The 21,125-nt window shown below is 38.7% G+C and overlaps 1 protein-coding gene across 3 annotated transcripts in view; it reads right to left on the bottom strand.

The window, feature by feature from the left end:
- ZNF484 (zinc finger protein 484) overlaps positions 1 to 20,486 on the bottom strand; it is a 55,389-nt gene extending 34,903 nt beyond the window's left edge. For 2 of the 3 annotated variants that reach the window (XM_073228880.1, XM_073228881.1), the window contains exon 1: positions 20,157 to 20,453. The gene's annotated coding sequence lies outside the window, so the exon portion shown is untranslated. Of the gene's footprint in view, positions 1 to 20,156 lie in introns of all 3 variants that reach the window. The other variant, XM_073228882.1, reaches the window with a different exon arrangement.
- Positions 20,487 to 21,125: the final 639 nt, after the last annotated feature.

The following is a 21,125-nucleotide window of genomic DNA, read 5'->3' as shown; positions in this document are numbered from 1 at the left end:
AACCGAAGTGTAATGGGTATACCAGAAGGAGACAAGAAGGCAGCAGAGAGTTTATTTAAAGAGATAATAGCTGAGACCTTCCTAAACTTGGGGAAAGAATTGGACATACAAATCCATAAAGCTAACAGATCACCTTATTATTCTAACACAAAAGGCCTTATCCAGAGCATATTATACTAAAGCAGTCAAACATCAATAATAAAGAAATAATCCTAGAGGCAGCAAGGGGAAAAAAAGAAAGTAACCTACAAAGAAACTCTTCCGCCCTTAGGCTATCAGCAAATTTCTCAGCAGAACCTCTACAGGCCAGGAGAGAATGGAATGACATATTCAAAGTATTCCAAGATAAAAACTGCCAGCCAAGAATACTCTATCCATCCATAAGAAGAAAAAAAGTCCTACCATTTGCAACAACATGGATGGAGCTAGAGAGTATTAGGCTCAGTGAAATAAGCCAGGCAGAGAAAGACAAGTACCAAATGATTTCACTCATCTGTGGAGTATAAGAACAAAGAAAAAACTGAAGGAACAAAACAGCAGCACACTCACAGAACCCAAGAATGGACTAACAGTTACCAAAGGGAAAGGGACTGAGGAGGATGGGTGGGAAGGGAGGGAAGGGGGGGGGGCATTACGATTAGCAGACATAATGTAGTGGGTGGGGGGCCCGGGGAGAGCTGTATAACACAGAGAAGACAAGTAGTGATTCTATAGCATCTTACTAGGCTGATGGACAGGGACTGTAATGGGGTTTGGTGGGGACTTGATGATGGGGGGAGTCTAGTAACCATAATGTCGCTCATGTAATTGTAGATTAATGATACCAAAAAAAAAAAAACCAATAAAAGAAAAAAATAGAATACTCTATCCAGCAAAGTTATGCTTTAGATATGAAGAAATAAAGTCCTTTCTGGGCAAACAAAAGCTGAGAGTTTCATCAAGAAATACTGAAAGGTGATCTTTTCTGAAATGAAAAGACAAGAGTACACAAAACTCTGAATAAGGTGAGAGAATCAGAAAACTGTAATTCTATTTAGAATGGGGTATTGAACTCTTACTAATAGCATAAAGATTGAAGTAAAAAGCATTAAAAGTAACTTTAGTGACTACAATTTGGTAACAGACTCAAAGTATATAAAGTGATAATTTCTGAAAGCAAAAATAGTGACAGAAATAGTGACAGAAAAAAAAAGACAGAACCTGTATAGGCAAATGAAGATACAAGCTAACAACACAAAGAGGATTATTTTACTTATGAGACTCTTCATGATAACCTCATGGTAACCACAAAATAAAATCTAAAGCAGAGATATGAAACATGAAGAAAGGGGAAACTGAGCAAATCATCATGCAAAGCCAATTTTAAAGGTAGGCAGAAACTTAAGGTGGATGAAAACATAAGGAAAAGTGGAGATACAAAACAACCAGAAAACAAAAGTAAAAATGGCAGTGTTAAGTCCTTACATATCAATAATTACCCTAAATGTAACTGCATTGGAATCACCAATCAAAAGGCATAGAGTCCCTATGTGGATTAATAAACAAGGCTCAATTATGTGCTGCCTTCAAGATACTCATTTCAGCTCTAAAGACACACAGCTCTAAAGGCTATCTAAAGATAGCCTCAAAGTGAAGGGATGGAAGATAATACTCCAAGCAAATGGTATCCCAAAAAAGCAGGTGTGGCCATACTTACATGAAACAAAATAAACTTCAGATCAAAAAAGGTAACAAGAGATAAAGGGGTAAATATATCAAAACACAACAATCAAATATATATGCTCCAAAAATGTAAGTACTGAAATGTATTAAGCAAATGCTAACAGATATTAAGAGACAAACTGACAACAATAACAGTAAGGCACTTCAATATTCAATACCCCACTATCAGTAACTGCTAGATTGTCCAGACAAAAAGTCAACAAAAACATGCTGGAATGGACACGTTTTAGGACAAATTAACAGGTAGACAGAACATTCCATCCAACATCAGATACACATATTCTCAAGCGCACATGCGATATTCTACAGGACAGATTGTATGATAAACCACTAAATAAATCTTAGCAAATTTAAGAAGACTGAAATCATTCCATTTACCATCTTTTGATTACAATGGGATGAAATAAACAAGAGGAAAGTGAGAAGATCTACAACTATGTGGAAATGAAACAATACATTTCTAAACAACCAATGGATCAAAGAAATAAACTACAAAATGATCTCAAAACAAATGAAAATGTCAAATTTTGTGGGATGCAGCAAAGGCAGCTCTGAAAATCTATAGCAATAAATGCATATATTAAGAAATCAGAAAATATCTCAAATACACAACCTAACTTTATACCTCAAGGGACTAGAAAGAAAAGAATAAACTCCAGTTAGTAAAAGGGAAGAAATACCAACTGTAAGAGACTACTGTGAATAATTAATTATATGCCAAAAATTTTTATAACCTAGAAGAAATACACACATTTCTAGAAACAACCTACCAAGACCAAATCAGGAAGAAACAGAAAATCTGAACAAACCGATAACAAGCCAAGAGATTGAGTCAGTAATCAAAAAACTCCTATCAGAAGATTCCAGAACCAGACAGCTTCACTGGTGAATTCTACCAAACATTTAAGGAAGAATTAACATCAGTCCTCCTCAAACTCTTCCAAAATCTCAAGAAGAGGGAACTCTCCCAGACTCATTCTATGAAGCCAGCATTACCTTAATATCAAAACAATGAAATCACAAGAAAACTACAGACCATTATCCTTGATGAATATAGATGCAAAAGTTCTTAACAAAATACTAACAAACTAATTTCAATAAAATGTCATTATACACCAAGACCAAGTGGGACTTATCCCTGGGATGCAAGGATGATACAACAAATACAAACCAATGAAAGTAAATCATCACATCAATAAAATATAAAATTGTAAAGATAAAATCTTTTAATAGAGATAAAAATCACATGATCATCTGAAAAGGTACAGATGGTGCATTTCACAAAATACAACATCCTTTCATGATAAAAACCCTTAACACTGGGTATAGAAGGAACAAACTGAGACAGGGACCATGGGCTTACCCAGAGTAGGGTGAGGACCTCTGGAAAAAACAAAGTGGGATAATTCGTTGTGGAATTTGCTTTGGCTTCCAAGGGGGACCCAGCTTATTTTTTTGACTTTACTCAGGTGCTGCTTTTCCTCCTCCAGCCCTAATCAAGTGATTTGCAACCTCAGCAAACAAGCCCAAAACAACTGTAAAAACAGGAAGATTCCATTTTGAAAATAAGATTGTATTTCAAAACCCAGTTGGTTAAAAAGTAAGTTTCCTAACATACTCTTTAACAAACAGACAATAACTCAGCCCACCTTGGGAGCAAAGCAGGCAGTTTTTAGCGATATGCTCCCAGGCCAGGAAACTGCTATCCTGGGAGGAAATCAGAGCAGTAAATTTCTTGTAAATAACCAGGAAGACTAATAACAAACTTAATGTCTCTTCAAAGATAAACATTTTGGGATCACTTAGCAGGTGTGCACCCCTAGCCCTTTGTCTCTCAACCACCTATAAATCCCCTAGACAACAGCACCACCCTGGGGTTCCCTGGTCACCTCCTGGCCTGAGCCAGGAGCTCTGTCCTCTCACTTTTATCTCTAAATAAAAGCCTCTCTGCCTTGCTCTCCTACCTTGAGTGTTTGCGAAGTTCATTCTTGACTCTGCAAACAAGAACTGTGGCATCAAAACCTCAACAAAAAAGGGTCATATATAACACCCACAGCTAACATTATACCTAATGGAGAAAAAAGTGAAAACATTTCCTCTAAGATCAGGAACAAGACAAGGATGCCCACTCTCATCTCTCCTATTCAATATAGTACTGCAACTCTATTTAGGGCAATTTGGCAAAACAAAAAGGCATCCAAATGGGAAGGGAAAAAGTAAAATTCTTGCTATTTGCTGATGACAGTTTACATAGAAAGACCCCAAAAGTCAATAAAAAAACTGTTGGAATTAATGATTTCACTAAGGTGGAAAGACACAAAATCAACATACAGAAATCAATTGTACACCTTTAAAATGGTGATTAAAGACCAGAAAAAAATGAAGAAAACTATCCCATTCACAACAGCATCAAACACAGTAAAATAATTATGAATAAATTAAATCAAGGAAGTGAAAGATCAATAAAAACTATAAGACGTTTTAAAAAAAAAATCAAAGACAAACAAATGGAAAGACATCCTATGTTCAAGGATCAGAAGAACTAATATTGTTAAAATGGTCATATTACCCAAAGCCATCTACAGATGCAGCACAATCCCCAACAAAATGTCAAAGACATTCTTCACAGAAATAGCAGAAACAATCCTAAAATTTCTGTGTAAGCACAAAAACCCAAATAAGCCAAAGCAATCTTGAGAAAAAAGAACAAAACTGTAGGTGTCATACTTTCTGACTGAAAACTATGCTGCAAACTATATACATAATAATAAAAACAGTATAATACTGGCATGAAAATAGACTCTTAGACAAAATATAGAGCAGAACAGAGAACCCCAAATGAAGAACAGAATAGAGAGCACAGAATTAAATTCTTATACAAACTGCCAACTACTATTTGATGAGGAAACCAAGAATACCCAATGGGAAAAGAATGGTCTCTTCAACTAACAGTGCAGGGCAAACTAGAGACCCACATTCAGAGCAATGAAAGTGGGCCCTTATATCACACCACTCACAGAAATTAACCCAAAATGGAACAAAGACTTAAACATAAGACTTGATATCATAAAACTCTCAGAAGAAAACATTGGAAAGAAGCTTATATGTTACATTGGTCTTAGCAATGATGTTTTCGCCATGACACCACAAGCACAAATAACAAAAGCAAAAGATCAAGAAATGCGACTTCATCAAACTCAAAAGCTTCTGCACAGCAGAAGAATTTAAAATGAAGACAGCCTATAAATGGGATGAAATTTTTGCACACCCATGTATCAGAGAAGGGGTTAATATCTGAAATATTTAAAGAATTATAAAACTTAATAAAAAAAACAATCTGATTTAAAAACTGGCAGAACCAAACAGACATTTTTCCAAAGAGAACATGAAAATGGCCAACAGGCCATGAGACAATGCTCAACATCACAAATTATCAGGGGCACTGCAAATAAAACCCATAATGAGATACCACCTTACACCTGTTAGAATGAATATCATCAAGAAGACAAAGGACAAGTGGTACTAGTAAGGATATGGTGAAAAGGGAACCCATGTATGTGTTGGTGGGAATGTAAATTAATCCAACCACTATGGTAAACAATATGGAGGGTCCTCAAAAATTTCACTAGAAATCTGCCACGCAATCCAGCAATTCTACTTCTGGGTATATCCCAGAATTCCATTTCCTTATGACCAAAGGAAGTGAACACAGGAATTCAATGAGATGTTTCAATAAGCAGTCCCATGCTTATCATAGCATTATTCACTATAGCCAAGATATGGAAATAACCTAAGTGCCCATCAGTAGATGAATGGATAAAAAAAGATGGGGTGTAATATGCACAATAGAGTATTATTCAGGCAGGAGAAAGGAAGATATACTGCCATTTGCAACAACATGGATGGACCCTGAGCACATTATGCTAAGTGAGGTAAGTCAGAGTCAGACAAGTACTGTATGATATCATGTATATGTGGAATCCAGAAAAGTCCACCTGTGGAAAAAATTAAATAAAAAATGGAGAGTAAAATGGTGTACAAACTTGTAACAAGTACTAAATAAGCCATAGAGGTCTAAAGTAAAGCACATCGAATGTAGACAATATAGTACTAAATGTAATGTGATAGTTATAATGGCAACCATATTCCAATAGTAAATGTATCAAAGTAATACACTGTACACCTTAATCCTACATGTCAAATTTATACAATAAAATAATAAATATATAAATATAAAAAAGATGCTCCAAAATGCCTCTTTATTTCCTGGGATGCCCTTGTGTAATTCCTACCCCCGTGTGTGGGTAGGACCTGTGACTTGCTTTTAACCAACCACATAAAGTTGGGATGATGGTATATATGTAACTATATGGAAATGAATATATAATTACATAAAATTGTAAAGCCCATGATTTGTAAAGTATCCATCTTCCTTGCTGGCTCTAAAGAAGCAAGCCACCATGTAGGGGAACCCCATGTGTCAAAGAGCTATGAGCAGCCAGCCGCAAGGAGCTGAGGGGACCCCAGCCAAACATCAGCAAGAAACTGATGCTCAGTTCTACAGCCATAAGGAAATGAATTTAGCCAACAGCTTCAATGAGTCTGGAAACAGATTCTTCCCACTGAGCCTCAGTGAGATGGCAGCCTAGCTGATACTTTAATTGTATCCTTGAGACCCCAAACAGAGCCCCCTCAAAGCTGTGCCTGGACTCCCAACATGAAGAAACGGTGGGATAATAAATGTGTGTTGTTTTAAGCTGCTAAAGAAATGATTTCTGTAGACACCAAATATGACTGAGAATTTAAAAATAATAATTTGAAGACATTATAACCAATGCTATTACAAACCTAGCTATAGCTTTAAGAAACAGGCAAATGTGAACTTTTGCTAAAGAGCAATGAATACTACTTCCTATGTAACTCTGAGATTTGACAGATTAGTACCCGAACCAGAATACCAGGAATGAGAAGGGTATAGAGTCTTCCAAGATTTATTACACAGGGACGGAAAGAGGGTTGTATGTCAAATTTGTAACATCTCAAAGAGACGTCATGCCCTCAAAGGCCAATGTAGACTGGAGAGCATTGGGAGCAGAAGAAATGGAAGAGAATTTAAGTAATCCTGAAGTTAACAGGCAACAGACACACTCTAGACATATTAATCCATCAGCATGACTGACATCAGCCAGAAGATTTTTTTCAGCGCAAAGTAATAAACCTGCAAAGTATCACACAGGTTCCTTTGTCTGCTTTTGGCTTCAAAGCAGTTAGTAAGGGGCAGTGTCAGAATCCTTGAGAAAACAACAATCATGACATCTCAGGATTTACTGTGCCGAGGAGGGAGCCCTGAAAATAGTCAGATGTTTATCTGAGACCTCAAAAATTATTTGAAAAAGTCAGGAAGATGGTAAGCATATTCCAGTGAAATATGTCTTCTGTGTGAATTCTAACTCTAATAATAATTTCAAGCTCTGTGATATTAGAGATTTGAGATGGTTTTTTAATTTGAAGATAGTATCTGAGAAAAAATGGGAAATGTTACATAATATCACCTCACAGACATCAGAGCACCCACATAAAAAGAGACATTATCATTCCTATCTACTCAGAGGTACATAGGAAGGAGTATTCATTGCTCTTTAGCAAAAGCTCACATTTACTTGTTCCCTTAAATCTATAGCTAGATTTGTAATAATAGTTCAGCAATGTGAAAAGCTATCAGAATGAAATCCAGACCAGATGACTCCAGTGAAGTAGAGAGAAATGGGAGAAGGGGCCAAAGAAAGAGTATTTGTGACCAAAAGGAGCATTAGCACAACTTAAAAGGAAGCAAAGTGAAGGAAGCTAAGGCCCAGAATAAACGAACATTTGCAAAGATTGTTTTAAGCAACCAAAGAAACTTTTCAGTATGCCTGTGAGAAAAACAAGACCAAAGAAGCTGTAGGTCCTCTCTTTGGGCAAAGCTCATAAAGATAAGACGAAAATAGAAATAACTTGTGTTTGGTTTTCACCATCTGTAAAGAAGGAATTTCAGACGGGAAAATGTAAAACAAATGCCAACAGAAGGAACTGAAGCCCAAGATGGGGGATGCAGATGTAAGAAATACCTTAGCTGTCAGCAAGTTTGGCTCCTAATCTAAACGCAGATTTCAGAAGGTGATGACAGAAGTTCTGGGCTAAAGCGCCACATGGACAGGGCGGCCTCTGGGGGGTGAGAGGCACAGGCCCTTCTGATGTTCTGGAAAGCACAGCTTTCATTACCTGTCCTCTGGGTTGTTTGGTGGCTTGCTTATTCGCAGTCTCTATCTAAATAGGATCTAATTCATCAAAAGTAATGAAGTGGTGATTAATTTCACATCACAACTTGACTGAGCTACAAGGTACCCAGGTATTTTGTCAAACATTATTCTGGGTGTTTCTGCAAGGAAGATTTTGGATGACATTAACATTTTAACTGGTAAAGCCATTTGCTCTCCATAATGTAGGTGGGCTTGTCCAGTTACTTTCTGAAGGCCTGAACAGAACAAGACGATGAACTCTCGTTGGAAACAGAATCCAGCAGCCTGCCTTTGGGCTTCGCCATAGCACTGGCTGCTCCTGCCCAGCAGCCTCCGAACTCGAACCCTGGCTCTCCCTGGGTCTCCGCCTGCCAAGTCACCCTGCAGATTAGACTTGCCAGCCTCCATAAACAGACAAGCCATTTCTTTACAATAAATCTTATACATATATTGTTTTTCCAGAGAACCCTATTACAATGCTATAAAGGAAATCCAGGGAGTGGAACAAAGAAACAATCTGTATATCCAAATGACCTTGACAGATTGGAATGGATGTTTGAATGACTCTAACTACAAGATATTTACTGGGTTCAAACTGCTGGCTGCAAAAGTAAATGGATTTTTAGATCAAAGCTACCTTTTCAGCTTTACCTTTATAATACCAAGCTGAATGCTACAATGCTTTTGACCTATCCAGTCTCATCTTTCCTTGTATTATCATCAGTCTGTGGCACTGATCCCTTTATTCACTCTCTATATATTGAATACTGGTTATAATCCGAACACTATGCTAAGTGCTGGTGGTACAAAATCACCTCTCAAATATATCAGTTTTGTGAAAGTGATGCACTAAAAAAGAACTTGCAATGCAATATGCTCAGTATAATTGGAGAAGTCCAGAGGAGACTGGCTTGGGGAAGGCATCATACAGCAGGTGACCTCTGATCTGAAAGCACTGTCCAGGAGAAATCAGGGAGAAAAAAACGTGGATATTTCAGGAAAAGCAGCAGGATATGCAACAATACGGTAGTAGGAAAAGGTGCCCTGCCTGGTGGAAGAAGACTGTATTATGGAGCAGGACAGATGGGAAGGTGAATTAGTAACTCAGAAAAACCTCAAGAGATAGTCAAGACAGTTGATGAATATACTGTTTTTCTGTTTTTAGAAGCTTGAATTTAAGATTGAAAAATCTAATAATGAAACGTAGCATGAAGACAAAACTTGCTTTCCTAACATAAGTGCATTAAAATTAAAGAAACACGTAGATTTGTTCTACAGACAAGTTGTAGAATCTTCACTCTACTTTCCCATGGGCCTTGCCTGCCCTTAGCTCCAGAGGCAAACACCATCTCTGTCTCAGGAGGCTGCAGCCTTGGAAGGAAGGTGCCTCCCGTGTAAAACATGGACAAGTAAAGTGGAGTTAATTCAGTAGGACTCATGATCACTTCTGATATAAATCTCTCAAAGTCCAAGTTTTATTAATAAATGTCTTAAGCTTATTTATAAACATGAAGGATAGCAAACTGTTATTCTCATAATATCTGAAAACTATGTGATATTTTTATTGGCTTCATCTTATTACAATTTTATGAGTATTTGGATTCCTTGAAATGTCATTGGACCATCAGAACAGAGCAGATACATTAGGTGCTTTCTCAAAGCTAAACATCTTTTCCTAAGTTCCAAAATTTTTCCTAACTTCTAGCAATGTTCACAAGTTTTAGGCTCTGAAACACTGTGCTATAAAATTTCATGGCTCAGAAGCATTTTCTTAATATAAATAGTGGACCTTTTCTCTAGTGCTGTACAACAGTTTAAATTAGCATGTGAATCACATAGAACAAGACAGGCTATTTGAACAGCTTTCTGACATTACACAAAAATTAATTTTCTTAATGTTGATGCTATATTATTTTTCTACCAATCTTCTTATAATAAAATCATAAATATCTTAATTACAGTAAAACTCAAGTTATATCACAAGTCTAAAATTGGGCCTTATCAAGAATTCAAATATATTTGTTGTTGGAGATATACTCTTCAAAAACCATATACAACTGGAAACCAACAGTGAACAATTCTTAAAATGTCCTCTGACATAACAGAGGCTTTTCTTACTTTTCTCTTTGTATCTGTGTTAACCATTGATTCATCTTCAAAGTTAAATTCAGGTCCTAGTCTCCATTCCTTGTGCCCAAAGAGACCAGACCACAGGAACTTGTCACAAGCTGGATTAAATATTGGATGTGCAAGAGGACATCTCCTTTCATGGTTTCCTGAGTGCATGCATGTTGAGACAGGGACTGTGGGTTTGGACAGAGTAGGATGAGGGCCTGGGGCAGGGGGAGGGAGAGGGAAGGGGGAACAAAGCAAGAGAATCCATTGTGGTATTTGCTTTGGCCTGCTGGACCGCCCAGCTTATTTTTCTGACTTTACCCAGGTGCTGCTTTCCCTCCTCCAGCCCTAATTAAGGGATTTGCAACCTGGGCAATTTAGCAAGCCAGCCCAAAACAATGTAGTAAAAACAGGAAGGATTCCATCTTGAAGATAAGATTGCATTTTAAAGCCAAATTAGTTAAAAAGTAAGTTTCTTAACATACTCTTTAACAAACACAATTACTTAGCCCACCTTGGAAGCAAAGCAGGCAGTTTTGATAGATATGTTCCCAGACCAGGAAGCTGCTATCCTGGGAGGGAATCAGAGCAGCAAGTTTCTTGTAAATAAACCCAAACACTAACATGAAACTTAATGTCTCTTCAAAGATAAACATTTTGGGACCATCTTGGAGGTGTGCATCCCTATTTGTCTCTCAACCGCCTACAAGTCCCCTAGACAAAGCACCACCCCTGGGCTCTCTTGTCCCCTCCTGGCCTGAGCCACAGCTCTGTCCCTCTTGCTTTATGTCTAAATAAAAGCCCCTGCCTGGCTCTCCTACCTTCTTGAGTGTTTGTGACATTCATTCTTCAACTCCATTAACAAGAACAAGAACATCATTTTGGTCTTTAAAATTTTTTCCAGATTTTTTTGAATTACAAAAGGCACATTTTTACAGTTGTATAAAGAAAATAATAATTTGCTACCACCACCACCCTGACCCTACTGAAGTTAACAAATTGGTATACATTTTCCTAATTTTTGCCCTTCCTATATACAAACCCTGTAAGGGTGGTGGTGGTAATTTTATTTCGATGTGCTTTGCCCTGTACTTATCATTCTGCAATTTCATCTTCTCTTATAGTAATGTAACATGTGCATTCCAGTCTAAGCCAGAACGTATAGTCCTTCAATTTTCATTTTTAGAAAATAGTGAGACAGTAAAAATATAACCACATTTCTCCTGCCAACTTTATAGCACTTTAAGTCCTAGTAAAAATATAACATTTCTCCTGCCAACTTTATAGCACTTTAAGTCCTAAATGGATCTTCTCTTACAAGTATTCCACATCTCTAAAAATGCTTTTCTTTCTTACAATATTTTTTAGGCAATGTAATGTGACACTAATTAAAAATACCCTGTTGCATTCCTCAAGGCCCAGGCAGACCTCACCAAGATGGCTTTATTAAGAGATTTCAAAGTACAGGTAAGGGACCCAACAAGAGATGTGACACCAAAGACAGGCAGTAACAGAAAACCATTACTGTCATTGCCAGAGAGCAATGGGAGGAAAGGCTGTTGTCAGGGCCCCAGAAGGGCAGCCGCTGTCAGAGCCTGGAGGGTGTTGTGAGTGGGGAGGAAACACTGAGCTCTGAATTGTCAATCCCGGCTATCTATGCCAGTGTCTCCCATTAGCCAAACCAACTGCACGTCAGCCAGCAACGGAGCCCCGCTGGCGGTGGGGCAGGAAGGACAGAGGTGATTCCAAGGCGTTGAACAAAGGGGCCCATACATCCTGAGAACAGTGACATTTATGAAATGAAAAGTGATCATAAATGTAAAATGTTTATTTTTATTTTGGTGATGAGTGGCTTATAAAGTAGTGTCAGTGTAGAAATCTAAAGCTTTGATCTTATTTGTTTATTTATGTATTTTTCCTATGCTATACTTCTTGTATTTATTTATTTTTTAGTTTAAGAGTCAAAGTAATTGTACCTGTTAAAAATTATACCAGAGCTTTCAAGTCAACTATTTTACTTTTTCTTCTATGGATATTAACAAGGAAGATTACCTGTGCTGAATATCATAGTTTGAAATGGAGTTTTTCAACCCTTTAGCATCAGGAAGTCATTTGAGTCCACTTAGGTTTCCTACTTTTTCATGGAATACAAAGGTTGATCTTCATTTATATTACAGAGAAAGCTTAACTCTCTCATGACTTTCTGACCTCCATCAGTATTTTTAGGAGAACAATTCTCACCTTTCAGGGCCAATTGGGGAAGGACCTTGACCTCAAATAAAAAGGAAATTATTTTTTAATTAAAACATTATATAAATTTTTCTGTGAAATCAAGAAAAAACTAACCCTTCCCAACTATATAGTATGTTCAAAAATAAGTAGAGAAATGGTAAACAAGCTGAATTTTTCTTCTCAGGTTCTTGTCACTAGGTGATTGGGAAGTTAAAAGAGGAGAGACTAATCATCAATGGCTATTTCACAAATAATTTGCTTAACTGTTTTATTGAGACTGGTTCTATGTAGGGCCCCTGGTTTCATAAGGATGTGTAGGGTAAGGCACATTAACACTGTTATGTAAAAAAAATACCGTAGTTTCTTCTGTATCAAGGAAAACATCCTCTCATAGGCTTTCTTTCATATAAGAAGACTTTAACCCTAAATCTGTGTCACTCTTGCACATAGAAAGAGTAGGTGGTCCCAGTTAGAATATGATTTTAGAGACTAGAAAACTAGACCCAGACTTCATCAAATCAATTTTCTACCACTGAGGTGTGCTGATAATGAGCATGATATAAAACCTCACAGATTTCATATCTTTCCCTGAAGGTAAACTTCAGCATAGGAGAGAGTACCCAAATTGGGGTCCAGGGTAGGGAAAATGAGAAGAGGAAATTACCAGAAGAGGTATATATATATATATATCGAGGTGGGAAAGGGTGAAGAGAAGAAAGAGGTTGTTAAATGTCAAAAATTAATTTATTCACTTTACAGTTTTGTCTAGAGTGAAAATCAAAATATAAACGAGACGCGAGGAAATGCCTCTTCAACCAGGCATGGATAAAGTTGTAGAATGTCAAGTTTAAACTGATAGGACCCTATATTTGGGATATTTTTTTTAACTCAGCTGACTTAAGAATATAAGGAAACTTTGTTCCTATTTAAAGGACAAGAACTGATAGAAATGGCTTTGGAAGAATTTTTAGATTTGCCTATATTTTTGTTTCAGATTTCTGAATAGCCTCATGGCAAGCCTGAATTTCTGAGTTTAATGAAAACAGGAAACTGTTTTGCCTTAAGCAGATCCAAGGAACTCAAATCCATTCACAATCAACATTTTGGGTACTGCACAGCATGCTGCAAGGACACCAGCAGAGGTGCCTCCCAACGCCTTAAAGAAACACTTTGACCACAGGCCTGTCAATCTTGCTACAGGAGGACTTACTTGGAGTTCAACTCCTACTGGTAAAACTGGCTATTGTTTGAGCAGACACCATGAAGGTGCCCTAAAGAAATTAGATACAAAAATGCCAATTAGAAAACAGGCTTTTATATGGAGTGAAATGACCACACTTTCTGCTGTGGCAAATCTAAGCAGGCATGGTGAGGTGGGTAGTATGAGGGGGATAGTTTGATGTTGTTTCACACAGAAGGTTTCAGATAGTTGGCAAAGGAATGTTTACAATTTCAAATGACTCACGGTATAAAAACCTATAAAAATGGAAAACTTGCATTCTCCTTATGATACAAAATATTTTCAGCTAACTCAAATGTCTAACCAGGCTGTATTCAGGATCTGTGTAGTTTATACTGAACATGCCCACCCTGGTGACAAAAATAAAAAACTGCTGATCACATACAGGATAACTTTCTAAGAATACTAAATTGAGATGCTACAGAGCAACTTAGCATGCATCTCCTGGTCTGAAATTTAAATTACCCTGGGCATAAGGTGAAAACAAAGAGGGTGGGGGAAGCCAAAGTTGAAATGGTAAAATATGTGGCAGCACCTAAGATTTAGGAATACCTGTGATTCAGCAAAATGAGATGGTCTTTGGAGTCAGGCTAATAGCTGGAGCTTTTCAAACCAGCTCTTTGCATGCCAGAGCAAGATACCAAATCCTTCTAAACCTTTTTCACATTTTTATAATGAACATAATTATGCCTCTTTTCTGGGTATCTGTGAAGATTATTTAAGATTAATGGAAAATGACCACTGCCTATAATAAACTACAAGTTCGGTAAATTATTCACATTGTCATTGATTAAAATAAGCCCAAATCGTATTAAGAACTTTTTCAAAGACTGACAGTCATAGGTGTAACATGCTTTCTGGTCTCCATGTGTCTTTCCACCCCATATATTAGACTCTTGTTTATCTCTAAATGATAGTTCAACATATGGTTCCCAGGAAGGGCTATCAATAAATGCTGGTTTTTGGCCCCCTTGGGTTCCTATAGTTCTTTTTTGTGGCATAATAGAATGAGGCTTTGCCAGAATTATTTCCACAGTATCATTAATACAGTGCACCTTTAGGGGTTCAAGGGTTTTGTGCCAACCCATTTATTTTCTCTAATGCCCAATGTAAATTTATAAAATGTTAATATTCTTCAATAAACATCTAAGCATAATTACAATTAAATACAGATTCACAATTTTGTTAGCACTACTGTTTATTTTGTTTCCTATGATTTGTTCTTATTAACTTGTTTCTGTCAACAAATCTAACAGATAGTAATCTGTCAAGTGCCTGTTATGCATATGATGCCTAGTTATACTCGAGGCTTCCTTACACTCGGCTCATCTTCCAAAAAGTGGCAGAGCTATAGAATGTTCTCAAAAGAATGGGTAAATACATGTTAAAGTTCTACATTCTTGAGTAACTTTCACCCTTAAACAGAAATTCAGCTAATTATACTAATCCGATAAAGAGTCATTTTAGACAGTCCTAAAATGTTCTTATAATTTAAGCTCTGGTTGATGAAATGTCAGAAGTATTGCTCTATTAAGTAAGCCAGTTCATCTTTTTTGTGTAGAAGTTAATTCTGATGTATTTTGTTTCATCTTAAAAACTTATATTTTAGTCTACCTTTCAACATATTTTATGGTAAAGGCATAGTTTTATTCACCTATGGGACATGGTTTACTTACTGGGTAACTCTGGGCAAACTACTCTCTTAGCAATATGTAAGAAAAAAAAAAGAAAAAAGTGGAATTTATATGCTAAGGAGAAAAAACAGAATCATACAAAATGCTCAATTAAAAGTAAAAGCCAGAATAAATTGTGAAGGAGGAAAAAATTAACAATGAACAAGAGCAACACACAGAAAAAAGTAACAAATGGAACAAATGGTAGGTACTAATAATCCAAGTATACCAGAGAGGGTGAGGGGGATAAAAGGGCACCAAAATATCAATCACAAGTTAGTCACAGGGATGGTAGTACAGCATGGAGAATACAGCCAATGATTCTGTAACATCTTCCTATGTTGACAGTAACCGCACTAGTGGAGGTGAGGATTTTAATAACATGGATAACTGCTGAGCCACTATGTTGTATACTTAAAACCAATATAAGATTGTATATCAAAAATACTTCAATAATAAAAAAATCTAAGTATATCAATAATAATCATAAATATCAATAGTCTAACTACAACGATTAAAAAATGAGACTGAAACAATGGATCAAAAACAAGACTCATATATTGTCTACCTGAAAACCACTTTAAATATAAACACTCATATGAGCTAAAAATGAAGAGATGAAAAAAGATATATCATGCTAACACTAACCAAACAAAAGAAAGCAAGAGTAGCTATATTAATTTCATACAGAGCAGACTAGAGAATAACTAAAGTTATCAGGGACATTGCTTTATAATAAAGGGGTCAACACTCCAGAAAAATGCAACAGCTCTTACTGTGTATGTGCCTAATGAGTGTTAAAATATGTGAGGTAAACATTAATAGAACTTCAGGGAGAAATAGATGAATCCACTATTATAATTGGAGATTTTAACACCCCTCTATGAGAAATGAACAGTTCTAGCAGGCAGAAAAACAGTAAGGGATGGTTAAACTCAATAGCACCACCAATCAATTGGATATAATTGACATCTACAGACTACTTCATTCAACAACAGCGGACTGAACATTTTACTCAAGCTTATCTGGAACATATTCATCAAGCTTACCAAGCTAGATGAATATCTGTGCCATTAAAAACACTTTAACAAATGTAAAAGACATAAATCATACAAATTATGTTCTCAAATCATGAAATTAACCTAGAAATTAATAGCAGAAAGATGGCTAGGAAACCACAAAATACATGGAGATTAAACATTGCATTTCAAAAAAACACATTTATCAAAGAAAAAGTCTCAAGAAAAATTTGAAAAGGAGCTAAATGAAAATGAAAATACAACTTATGAAAATTTGTGGGATGCAGTAAAATTAGTACTTAGAGGAAAAATTATAGCATGGAATGAATACATTAGAAAACAAGGAAAACTCCAAATCAGTAATCTAAGTTTCCACCTTAGGAAATTAGAAAAAGAAGAAAAATTATACTCAAAGTTAGCAGAATAAAAGTAATAAAAATTCAGAAATCAATGAAATTGAAAACAGGAAATCAATAGAGAAAATAAAATCAAAATTTCTGTAACTCCATAAAGGAATATGGTTTATTTGGAACAGTATGGGGAAGTTCCAGACTAAAGCTAATTTCAAACACAATGGATATATTGGTGGTCAACAATAAAGATACAGAGCAGACTAGATACAGAGCTGGTAGCATGATAGCAGTAAGTGGAAATGGCAGACCAGCTAAATATTTTACAGAGAAGACTCAAAATGGACAGCTGAGAAGAACCCAATAGTATCAGAGCCAGTCTCAAAGTTTAGCCTCACAAACTTCTTCTACAAAGGAGTCCAACTATTTTGCAGTAATTTATGTCCCAGGAAACTGCTGATAATAAAAGAAACCAGCTAGTGAGTAATGGAGACTAATAGCTGGATGTGATACCAGTAAAAACATACCAACTATAAACTTAACAGGAAATTAGGGAAAGAGACAGTCAAGAAAGCCCAGCCAAAAAAAACACAGAAATCCTGGTAGGTGGAGAATCAGGGCAACTGAGTATATACCCAAGGGTACAAACTATGAGAAGGGACTTCAGAGATGGCTCAGTAAAGAGGAAATGTACTTCACATTCTAAGTCAGTAAGCATGTCAGTAAAGAAATATACAACCAAACAAGCAAAGCAAGTATTGGTGAAGGGAGATAAGTATCCAGAGATGCTACAACAAATTAAATAAAATGTAGTTTCCAATTTTAAAAACTGAGACATGCAGAGAAACAGAACTAAATGTGATTCCGACATGGGGATAAAAGCAGGCAACAGAAACTACCTGTAAGAGGATTCAGTTGCCAGATTTAACAGATTTGAGCAGTTATTCTAAATATGTTCAAATAATAAAAATAAACTATGTTTTAAGAAGTAAAAGATAGGATGACAATGTCTCATCAATCAGAGAATATTAACAAAAAAAATAGAAATTATATAAAAAAGAATCAGATGGACATTTTGGAATCAAAATGTAGAATAGCCAAAATGAAAAATCCACTAGAAGGGCTCAACAGCAGGTTTGAGCTGGCACAAGAAAGAATCAGCAAATGTGAAGATAGATTAATAGAGACTTTCAAAGCAAAGAACGGAGAAAGAAAAAGAATATAACAAACAAACAATGGAGCCTTGTAGAAATGTGGAACACCATTAATCATACCCACATATGCATAACTGGTTTACCAGGAGAAAGAAGATGAAAAAAAAATCTCAAATATAATGGTTAAAATACCCCAAATTTGATTAATGGTGTAAATAATAAAAATAAAAATAATATTTTATACAACCAAGAAGCCAACAAATCCAAACAAGATAAATGCAAAGGCAGATATCCACACCCAAAAGTACTATAGTCAAAATGTTGAAACCCAAACACACAGAAAATATTTAAAGTATCAGGGTAAAAATGAGTTATCGCATAGCACATAGAGAGTTACAACTGACTTGTCATTGTAAACAATAGAAACCAGAAGAGTGGAATGACAAATTCAAGGCTCTGAAAGAAACCAAGAAGTCAAGACTCTTACATGTAGTAGCATTATCTTTCAATAATAAAGGTGAAATAAAGACATTTCTAAATATATCTAATGAGAAAATGTTTTTATAGGAGACCCACCTTATAATAAATACAAAAGATCTCCAGGCCAACCCCTGACTGTGATTCAAATCCACATTGGAAAAAAAACAAGCCATTAATGATAATTAAGTAAGTAATTGTTAAAGAGAGTAAAATTGCATATTTCCTCTACCTCTCTCTCTTAACTGATTTAAAATGCAGTTGCATAAAACAGTATGCATGTGCTTACATTTTGGGGCCTATAACAGAAACATGATATCTTTGGCAATAATGGCACAAAGGAGGTGAAATGAAGCAAAGCTGTAGTGGGGCAAGAGTGATACCAGATAATTATGTGAATCTACAGAAAAAAATGAGAACCAGAAATGGTAAATAGGAAGGTTAATATCACAAACTATAAATATGTACTTTTTCCCTCTCTTCTGTGGACTTCTTAAAAATAAATAAAATCATATAAAGTAATAATTACAACAATGTGTTGCTGGGTTTGCAGCACATAACATTATTATCCACAAAAATAACGGAAAAGGGGGAAGGGGAACAGACATATATAGGAGTATCATTTTTATGTATCTTGCTGGAATGAAGTAATATATTCTGAAGTAGATTCTGACAAAATATATGAATAATTCTAATGTGTTTTAGGCTACAGGGGTGGTCTCTAGTTGCTTAGTACGTGCCCTAGGATGATTTAGGTCAGGGGAAACCTGGGCTAACTGTGTGAGATTAGATAAAGGGGGTAGCTAGGGCAGTAGACTCTGGATTTGTTGGATTGCATATGAAAGATGAGATCCCAGTGAGCCCTTTCCTAGCTCTTGACAATTGGCTAGTCCTAGAAGGGACAGTCTCTCCGCAGCCACACAAGCTTAACATGTCAAAACGGAAAAAATAAACATATGATTAATGCACTGCACGCCATCTGCCCACCAGGACCTCCCAACCTGGTACCCAGGTGCCAGGACCACACAAGTGCAGAAGGGGCACCCACATGTCTAAGGCACAGACCTCCCCCAACCCACAACTCCCAACATCTACAGGGATTCCTTGCCCTAAAAAGGGCCAGCCCAAGGACGAACCATGCGATGACAAGATGACCAGAGTGTGGGCACAAAGGGCCACCAGCCCCAGGGTCCCGCTCACAATTCACCTGGAGTCTTTCACACATGTACATGCTTCACCCACACCAGTGCTCTGCTGGTAGAGGCTTAAGAAACAGCTCTCAGGGGTAGTCCGGAAAGACGTCGCCTGTGGTGTGTACTTGGTACAAATATTCCGAGCGTGCCCCACTTCTGGCGACCGAACGGGCAGCACTGAGCAGAGCTGGGAAGAACTGTGCAGCATCCACTATCCCAAGACAGAAGGAGCCGATTCCACGGCGCCCCGCCCCTCCGTACCAGTATGTGACACAATCCACCGGCACGAAACTAGGACGCGCAACTCCCAGCCCAAATGCACCCATGAAAGGGCACACACGTGCCTTCCTACCCTCACTACCTAGACAACAAATTCTATCCCCAAATCTTCACGGACAAACCCTGACCATTCACATCCACACCTACAGTCGCCAGAAGCCCCTGAGCGTGAGGTGCTCCGCACACCACACCCGTCACCCACGGACTCCAGCATGCTGAGGCCTTCTGCACCCCCAGTGCACAGACGGCTCTGCGCTCCCCCACGACCCTCCCCCACACACACGCGTGCCGCCGACGAGCCAAAACCCCCACCCCACGATTCCTCCACACAACCCCTGCAAACCGTCCTTACAGACACCGGCAGGTCTCCCATCATCACGATACACCTTGTGATACCCACCCTCGCCGCGAGGTCTGTACTCACCAATTCCACGAGTCAGACAGCGTCAGGCCTAGAAAAGGCACCGCGAGAACCGGGCCAGGCGCGGGCTGGAGCGCTGACGGGGAGCCGGAAGGAATCCGGAGCAGCAGCAGCTCCCCGCGGAAAGCCCGCGAGGTGCTGGAGACCGGCAACCGCCCCGGCGTTCCCTCACCCAAGAATCTCCCGAGAACCCCGACCGAGAAAGCACTGAAAACGCCCCCTCCCGAGCTAGGCGGGGCTAGCCGCCGCGACCCCCGAACGGCCGCTCCGCCCTTGGCCCCGCCCTGCGATCTCGTGGGCAGCCCGAGCGGTCCGCCGCAAGGGACCCTGGGAGCCGTTGGAGCCGCTGGTCCGCGCGCCCGGAGCCCGCTCCCTGGGCGTGTGGCGCGCGTGCGCGCGACGCGCCAGGCGAAGCGGGAGTCCGCGGCTGGCAGGACCCGGCTTCAGGGTCCCGGGGCCTCGGAGCCGGGCCTCCTTTCCGCCGCCTGTGGACTGCGCAGCCCCAGCCCGCACCCTGCGCTCGGCGGCCCGCGCACCGCGGGCTGGCTGCCTCGCAGCCGTCCTGTCTCACAGGCCTCACGGGCAGCGGGCTGCCTCCCTAGGTTCGCGCCCCGCCCCCGAGTCCAGGGGCGGCCCTCCCGAGAGACTGGCGGGAGCTTCCCGCCAGACCTCATGGATAGGAAAAACATTTGCTCTGCCAGTGATCGCCTTAACAAGATGGAAAGACCAGTTACAGACTGGGAGCAAATACTTGCAAAACATACGTCTCACAATGGACTAGTACCTAAAACTTAAAAATAACTCTCAGAGAACACTCCTGGCTCAGAGCTCTAGACCCACCCGGGGAACACTCGGGCTTCTTCCGCGGGCCTGCTGCACTAGGTGTCCCCTTCACGGCACCTGCTGAGTGCATGCAGGTTTCCCCCTGAGCACGCCTCCGGGTGGAGGGTGGCGGGCACACCCTCCTCCGTG

Source organism: Manis javanica, chromosome 2, assembly GCF_040802235.1.
Source record: "Manis javanica isolate MJ-LG chromosome 2, MJ_LKY, whole genome shotgun sequence".
Lineage (NCBI taxonomy): Eukaryota > Metazoa > Chordata > Mammalia > Pholidota > Manidae > Manis > Manis javanica.
Note: the sequence above shows the minus strand (reverse complement) of the source record. Positions and strands in the feature narration are given on the sequence as shown.